At 41.8% G+C, this 9123-nt stretch overlaps 1 long non-coding RNA gene across 1 annotated transcript; it reads left to right on the top strand.

The window, feature by feature from the left end:
* Positions 1–7000: 7000 nt before the first annotated feature.
* LOC117359118 lies at positions 7001–8638 on the top strand. The gene is made up of 3 exons (XR_004539156.1): positions 7001–7156; positions 8223–8280; positions 8410–8638. It is a non-coding gene; the product is annotated as an uncharacterized LOC117359118 (long non-coding RNA).
* The last annotated feature ends 485 nt before the right edge of the window (positions 8639–9123 follow it).

Below are 9123 nucleotides of genomic sequence, written 5' to 3'. Positions count from 1 at the left end.
AAATTACATCCAAATATCTGCCCAGCACTACAGACATGCATACATCAAAAAATGGAGAAAAGACCTGTGTGCTTTTGGCTCATTCTCCACTATGCGGGTTTTTTCCTGTTTCTACATCCCAGTACTACTATGAATACAACTATGAGTACGACATTTGCAAAGATAAGTGTGATGCTATTTTGATATATTATAAACGTTAATGATATTGAGTTATATTTTTCCACTTATCTTGGAGTTTTTGACCAAGGATGTGTGCCTGTCTCAAAGTTGGTATTTTGAGAGTGGCTTGTCTATATAGGCAGTGACTGTTTTGCACCCCTATTAGACACTGAGGCCTTTTCTCCATTTTTTAATGTATGCATGTCTGTAGTGCTGGGCAGATATTTGGATGTAATTTAGGTGTATACTATATTTGGGAGTACACCAGGACCTCTGGCTATACTCTGCTGCTGCTGCCTGTGGCTTTATGAAAAAAAAGTGAAGCTGGAAGAATGAGAAGGAGACCTACTTGGATGTTTTAGAGCCAGCCAGAACACAGGTACACACTCTTGGGAGGGGGCATGAACTTGGGACACAGAAGGGAGGGAGGAAGAGAGGCATATTGGGTCACAGGAGGGAAGGAGAGGGGCATGTTGGGACACAGGAGGGAGGGGCACATTGAGATAAGGAAGGAAGGGAGCATGAACTTGGGACAAATGAGGGAGGGGCATGAATTTGTGACACAGAATGGAGAGAAGGGATGTGTTAGGACACAGCAGCGAGAGAGGAGGCACAAACTTGGGACAGGTTGGAAAGGAAGAAGGGAGCACTAACTTGGGACACAGAAGGGAGGGAGGGGGCATGAAATTGGGACATAGGATGGAAGGATGGGGGAGAGAGATGCTGAGGTGGGGGAGGGAATAGAAAGGGAGAATTGTTAAGCATGAGTGTGAGTGAGAGGGAAAGAGATGATGTACATGGGAAAAGGAAGAAAGAGGAGAATTATTGGGCATGGTGATGGGAGAGGAGTGAGGTAGAGAGAGATAAGAGGGAGAAATGTTGGATGTGATGGTGGAGAGAAAAAGTGGGACAGATGGAAATGGATGCAAGAGGGAGGAATGTTGGATGTGGTGATGGAGGAAGAAATGTAGCATGTAGCTGGAGAGGGGTGATAGAAGCAGAAATGTTGGACATGGGGCTGGTGAGCAGAGTCAAAAGATGCTGCACACAGTCCAGGAGATAAGAATTATTGTGAAAACTCAAATTATTATTTTAGTACAAGTTTGAACTGTGAACCAGCTTCTTGCCAACTCCTGACCCAGGTGGCAACACTTGGGACAAATGGAGTACTCAACTGTTGGTTAGATCTGAGGCAAAAATAGAGGGACTCAGACCCATCTATGACTACACCCCTGGCAAATAGTTACCTTTTTGATTTCTCAGTCCAACCAGTTACAAAATTATCCTTATAAAGAGCAGTAATATAGCTACTCATCTTGGTCTTTTAGAACCTTTCCTCTTTCAATTAAAAGTTAAACAGTAGTTTTGATGGGTTCAGTCACTACCTTTTTAACTTTCAGTAATTTGGGATATATCCCCTCAGGTTCCATAACCTTTGGCTTCCAATTATGTCATCCTCATCCATGCTTCATGTGCCATTAGAACACCTCCTCAGTAAGTGGTATTAGGTCCGTCACACAGTCCCTAATGTCCTTTCCTTTTCGGTCTATTTCCATCTCCTTCATGGGACTCGGTGGAGTTGTCACTGTCTCATTGATACAGATGTGCTACCATCATGACCTCACAGCTGGCTACAGATACAGCAAATATATAGAGAAATGAAACATCCATGCTAAGAAAAGGTTAAAAGAAATAAAGTCCTGTTGCTGTGCTCATGTATAATCATCTCTGTGCAGCTCCTTAAAGTTTGTCAAGTATGAAAAACATTTTTATTTCAATTCCTTTTATTGTCAACTGATCAATAATTACAGATTTACACAAAAAAATCCATAAACAGCATTGCAAAAGAGAACATAAACAAGTCTAAACAAGAATTTGAATCGTTCTTGCAGTCAGTCCACAAATTGTATAATAATATCATTCAATACAGCAAAGAAAATCATTTATAAACTCTGTGGGGCCCTTTTACTAGGCTGTGCAGGTCTTTACCGTGTGCTGAGGCCACTTTTAGCATGGTAATAAAATGTCCCCATTTTCCATTTTTCCCTATTAATAGACACATGCCAATTTCCCCATTAGTACATGCTATTAGCAATATGAGCCTGTAACGCAACCTAGTTTGTAGGCAGTAAAGGCTCTCGTACTAACCATGCACTAATCATGGAAATGTAGCTGGGCTAACCAATTAGCACAGACCACACTTAGGCCCCCCTTTTATCAAGCCGCATTAGGGTTTGTTTGTTTTTTAAATCGCTGCCCACTGCAGCTTGATAAAAGGGGGCCTTAATCTCTGCTCTCAGCACTAAAAAAAATTATATTTTTTAGCACTAAGGTAGCACACACACTGATCCCAAATCTACTGTAGGATGGCTGAGCAAACCCTGCGGTAATGCTTTTTAACCCATGATAGTGCTTACTGCAGCTTAGTGAAAGGATCCCTGTATTTTAATATATCTCATTGGGTTCCTTTTACAAAACTGCAGTAGAGGAATTCTATGAGTGTCGGAGCATTTACCTTTCCAGCCCATGGTAGAAACCTCTATCGCAGCTTTATAAAAGCCATTGATTATAACCTAATCAAAAACTGTACATATATACAAAATGCTGTCAAAAACCATTAAAAAAAAGAACAAAATGAATTATATAAGAATTTGGTTTATTCTTGTTGATCATAGAAATGTTATATGAAAGGGTGCTGAAAAGTTCTCAGCTCAACAAAGAAGAGAATGACGTGGATATGGTTCAATCAATCATCCGAAATAATATCAAAACAGAATTTTGTTTCTGCAGATTGACAACAAAATAAAATAACACGCTTCAGCTACAGTGGCAAAGTAACACTCAGAATTTAGGAAGTTGGTTGGTTGGCTGGGAGCTTTTCAGGACCCCTTGTATAGTAAATCTGTCAAGATTTTTTTTTTAAAATTACAATTTGTATATTATTTTTCTTTCTTAAGGGCTTTCAAGAAATGGCTAACTATATAAAAGAAACTTCCTATTGGAACTATTATGTGTACTTATAGGCACTCTAATTCCACTAGTTCAGGGGTCTCAAAGTCCTTCCTTGAGGGCTGCAATCCAGTCGGGTCTTCAGGATTTCCCCAATGAATATGCATGAGATCTATGTGCATGCACTGCTTTCAATGCATATTCATTGGGGAAATCCTGAAAACCAGCTGGATTGCGGCCCTCAAGGAGGGATTTTGAGATCCCTGCACTAGTTCAACTAACAATAGTGCCACTTTCATTCAAAATACAATTTTCTTATGTTAAATATTCAATTCATAACCAAATACTTACTTTGCCAATATAAATAAATAATCATCAAGTGCTCAGTGCCACCACCAGGTCATTGCTAATGCAGTTCAGCCCACGATAGTTTTGGAACCATCATTAAACCTTATTGTTCCCTGCCTTCCATAAAGCATAGTGTGCAATGGCTTGGATGTTACTAAAAAAAAAATCACTGATATTCCAATTACCTATATGGTTGCTTTAAACTGCTGTCAGAAACATGTTTAGAACTGTACTTATCTTGTTGTTCTTGTTGCCCTCTTGTCCAGCGTTTAACTATCATGTATCATGAACTGTATAAAATTAATCCATATAAAGGGCTTGTGTGATAAAGTGCTGTCCAGTGTCGTTTTAAAATAACATAGTCATGCTTGCAATCAAGTCTAATCTTTCACTGCCCTCCAACCCAAGCTGGGTTTCATGTTCGTCTTCAGGGAGAACAACGCCTAGGAGAAACTGAAGACACACTATGATGTGATATCGTTTTTCTTAGTCATTTCTTGTTGTGCAAGTCATGTAAAAGTTCTAAATGACTCTTCATAATAATAAACTCAAAACTGCAAACTTATCATTTGGCTGAAACCATCCCAGGAACTCCAATTCCCAGCGTATATAAACTATATAAAAGAAAATAAAACCCAGGCAGAAGGAAGAAATTGATGGTTGTTAGTTCTCCAAAGGCTAAAGAAAGCAGAATGTGGCTGTTTTTCTTTACTCAGTTCTCATGAAAGTATGTGTGTTCATTAATCCTACTGCCTTTTCACCCCCATCTCCAGGGCAGGATTAATTCTTCGAGGACCCCTAGGCACACAAGTACACTGGGCTCCCTAGCCCTGCCCCTCCCCCATTCATTTCTTATTTACTTCTTTATTTCCACTTGTATTTCTTTTTTTCTTTTATTATAAAATTCAAAACATGGAGAGTTTGCCTTTGAGAGGTGCTGTAAAGAGGGGCTGTTTCTTACTTGCTGGAAAGTTCAATGCTCTGTTTAACATCATCAGAGGAGGCAATTTTGGGTGCCATTTCCCTGCGGGCACCCACGGACCATATGTCATCGGGGCCTTTCAACTGCAGATGAAAAGTTAGCAGCCACTGCTGCATGCGGCCGGAGGGGCATGCCCTGAGGGGCATGCCAGGCTCCTTAGGAGCCCCTTTGGAGACTCAGGAGACACGGGGAGTCTTTAAATTGAAGATAAAGTGTGAACTTATTATTTTCCTTTTTTTTTCCAATGGAGAGAGAAAAGTGAGGGCTAAAGTTTCAACACCTATCATATCTGGCCCCATGGATATACACCTTATACCAACTAGTGTGACTGGTCAAAATGTGAACACTGACTCTTTTTCAGGGGCATCATTCAGCCCTTTAGAGCGTACTCCACCTCCTCCTCCAAATATATCTGGAGGTAGCGACCCAACGAATGGGTCCATTTCTCTTCCAACAGGCTCTCCGGTGCAATTAGCATCTACCCTATTGACTTTTGGGGAGATGCCTAAGGCCTTTTCCCATCAGGATGAGGCCTTACTTGCACAGGAGCGCTGGGAATAGCCTCAGGATGTTTTCTTAAAAGATTTGTGGGCGATTAATACTAGATTGGAGGAGCTATTGAAGTCAGTGTTAAATCGGAATACTAAATTTTCAGAAGAAGTAGTGCATAAATTAGAAAATGTGGATGATAATTTGAAAGTTTTGGAGAAACGTATTGTAACAACTGAATCCTAAATTTCCACTTTGGAAGCAGTTTCTTCTTCATCTGTTAAGGATTCACATCTTATTCATACTCGATTTGAACTCATGGAAAATATGTTGAGGACAAAGAATCTGCGCCTAGTCAATTTTCCCAAAACTCATTTGTTAACATCAGATATTTTGTTATGTAAATATTTTAAAGAAGTTTTGAAATTGACTGACACAGAAACTTTGCCCATAACAAATTCTTACTATATCCCACAGAAGAAAAAAGTTTCTGCTGATCTGGGAACATAAGCATAAGAGCATAAGCAATGCCTCCGCTGGGTCAGACCTGAGGTCCATCTTGCCCAGCAGTCCGCTCATGCGGTGGCCCAACAGGTCCAAGACCTGTGCAGTAATCCTCTATCTATACCTCTCTATCCCCTTTTCCAGCAGGAAATTGTCCAATCCTTTCTTGAACCCCAGTACCGTACTCTGCCCTATTACATCCTCTGGAAGCACATTCCAGGTGTCCATCACACGTTGGGTAAAGAAGAACTTCCTAGCATTCATTTTGAATCTGTCCCCTTTCAACTTTTCCGAATACCCCAATAGAGTTTGATCTGACGGGTTTCCTGGAAGATTCTCAGGATACATAACATACTAGATCAACCCTATTGGTGACATGTGCAAGGGAAATAGATAAATCTATAATAATAAAAGCTTATTTTCAAAATAAACATGTAAAATTCTGTGGAGATAGAGTTTTAATTTTTCCAGATGTTACCAGGACTTTTTTGGATCTGAAACCTAGAGTATTAGCCTTGGAAGTTACATTCTATCTTAAGTTTCCATGTAAATGTATCTTGAAATTTAAAAATTGTGAATATATATTTTGGGATTCAGTACAGCTTGAACAATTTTTGCAATTGCATGAAACTAATAAGTAATTTCCATTAGACTTGAATAGGAAAGACGTTCAGTTAAATATTCAAGCACCATTGATGGTTGATTGTTTAATCTTGATTATGTTTTAATTTCCTTACTGATCAGGTTACTCTCCCATGATGTGGACTAGAGGTTTTGTAATTAGGAACTTTATTTCTTTTTTTAATTCTTTGTAATATCCTTTCCTTGTTATTATGTGTACCGTATTTTCACTCATATACCGTGCACCCGTGTAAAACGCGCACACGGGTATAGCACGCGGGAAACTGTAATTTATGTAAATAAATTTTTATATACCGCGCACACCTGTATACCGCGCATGCCGCCCCGACTCTCCCGTGGCTGCCCGACTCTCCTTTCGCCCGCCCCGACTCTCCTCTGGCCACCACGACTCTCCTTTCGGTCACCCCGACTCTCCTCTCCAGCTTGAAGTCCTGTCCCCACTCTGAAAGCCTGATGCTCCCCCCCCCCCCCGATGTCCGATTCACCCCCCCCTGCAGGACCGCTCGCACCCCCACCCCGAAGGACCGCTCGCACGCACTCGCACCCGCACCCCCACAGCCTCCCGACCCCCCCCCCCCATCATGTAGAAGCTCCTACCGTTGTCCTGCTGCTTCCTCTTCCGGCGGTCCCGGCCCTTCTGTGAGCCCTGCGTCTGCGCTGCTTCCTCTTCCGGCGGTCCCACCCTTTCTCTGACATCATACACTAGAAAGCCATTCAATGCACCCAGAGCTGTCTATCCCCAGCCTAAGCTTAGGCAAAGCCCTTCTATGAGAGAGCAAGAAATTCTCATAGGTGGCCACCGGGGGAGCCAGAGGGAGCTGAAGCCTGCTTCCCTCTCAGCCAGGTTAGGGTGTGGTCCTGCTAAACTTAAGCCTAGCTTACAGAAGCTGAGCAGAGCAGTGCAGGAGCAAAAAGCTCTCTAAGCCAAGCGGTGGTCAGAGGAAGAGGACCGGATGGAATAGCAGGATTCTGAGGAGCCACTGACCCCAGAGCCATATGCAGAAGTTGAGAGAAGGTTACTGAACCAGAGCCAGAACTTGCACTTTCAGAGGCAATGGAAGTGAACCTATCATTGGTTAGCAAGTAAGCATTTTGTGTGTGTGGGGGGGGGTTCTCTTTTGGATTTGAACAAGGCTGAGACATGTTTTCTAAGTTCTGGAAAAACCTTTACAGCTTAAAGGCCTATACTGCTGGCATAGTGTCAGCAAGCTGCTAGCAAAGGACTACTGGGACAGTTGTTTTTTTGTGTGTGTGTGTGTGTGGTGGGGGGTTGTTATAAATATCTTGAAGTATTTGGCATTGCTGGAGATTATATGAAGTAGTGGGGTGTATGCTGTGACATCTAGGTGAGAAAATTATTTTTGAGGGATACTTTTTTTGTGTGTGCCATCAAAGAAATAGTAATTTTAAAGCAGACACAGCTATTTTAGGCCCCACAATCAGGTTGCTCTATGGAGTAATAACTTGCCAGTGCTTGTGTGAGGCAGGAAAGGGACTGTAATTAATGTTACAAATTCTTGTGACAAGATAAACTTGTGTTTGTGGCAAGGGCCGGGTGAAGGGAACTTTGCAAGGACTACTGAAGTCCAGGCACCTTGCTGGGTTGCGGTCTGTGGCCAGCTCAAAGAACTGTTGTAGTGTTTTTATTTTTTCTTTGAGGAATGTTGTGTGTTTTTTTCCTGATACTGTGGGCCTGCTTGGAGTAAGGCAGCCCAGAAGGAGTTGAAGTCTGTTAGAACTTACTGGAGCTTGGCTGAATTGTTGGAAGCCAGTGTTGTTGTTGTTTTTCCCTTTTGTCTTGATAATGAGGCCTGTGTTAATTGCATGAACTTACCTGAGTGTCTTGAGCTTTCTACCTTTTGAGAAAGTGAACTTAATAAACCTGAGCTTTTCTGTTTGAAGGAAGATTTGTTTGGAAAGTTTTTCTTTTCTGTTGGAGTGCAAAAATCACTCCCTTTGCAACCTTTTTGGCATTTCCACCCTGAAGGGCAATTATCCCTTTTGAGTGGCGCGCTTGTCTCAGTGTGTCACCCACCACGGCACAATGGCTACCCTAGTTTGGCACATACATGCATAGCTATGTGCCAAACAGATTTTTTTGAACTAGAGCATATTTTCCATATTTATTCTTTCTTTCTTCTGTTTGTAGCTACTACTTCCCAATTCAGACTACCTGAACCAGCCCCCTCCCCCGGGAAACTCTGCAGGTAACTATTCTAAGGGATTATGATTGGACACAAACAAAAGTGAAGACTCACAGTAGGAGGAAGTCATTAGTCAGAAGTACAAAAGCATTTATTGACCACTTTAATTTATTGTTTTATCTTGTCTCCTAGGTTTGATGTTTTCACATCACGTGTGAGCACTTTCTCCATCTTTTACAGATTTGATATCTTTTACGTGATCCATCAGAAATGGGCAGATATAAAAAGGAAAGTACAGTGGCATAGTACTGTGTATTGAGGCACCTTGGATCTGATTCTATAAAAGGTGTCCTAGTTAGGCATTGCTAGGTACACCAATTGAGGCCGGCTAGCGATGCCTTACTAAAATCCCGTGCTGAACCTAAATTAACCCCCCTTTTGCAAAACTGTAGCGTGGTTTTTAGCGCTGATCGTGGTGGTAACAGCTACGATGCTCATAGAATTCATAGATGCTCATAGAATGCTCATAGAGTTGTTACTGCCGTGGCCAGCACTAAAAACCACACTATGGTTTTGTAAAAGGGGTGGGGGGGGTAAATTAATTAACGTAAATGGTGTGGCAATTGAAGTTAATTGAAAAATGAATATAAAAATGTAAAATTAAAAGTTAGACGTGGCATTCTACGTGGTGCCTAGTGATGCGTAAGCATGCCTAGACACCACTAGGCGGGATTGTATAAACGGCACCTAACAGTTGATTGACAACCAAGCCAAGCGGTGACTACAATGTCTTTAACTCTGAAGGGCCCTTTTTCTTAGCGTGGTCTTACTGTGCGGGAATAACCCTCGTAAGGATGTGTTAAGGCCACTTTTTACCACAGTTTGGTGAAAGGGCCCTAAGTGATT

Source organism: Geotrypetes seraphini, chromosome 4 (assembly GCF_902459505.1).
Source record: "Geotrypetes seraphini chromosome 4, aGeoSer1.1, whole genome shotgun sequence".
Lineage (NCBI taxonomy): Eukaryota > Metazoa > Chordata > Amphibia > Gymnophiona > Dermophiidae > Geotrypetes > Geotrypetes seraphini.
The sequence above is the reverse complement of the archived record's forward strand: the minus strand, read 5'-3'. Positions and strand labels throughout refer to the sequence as shown.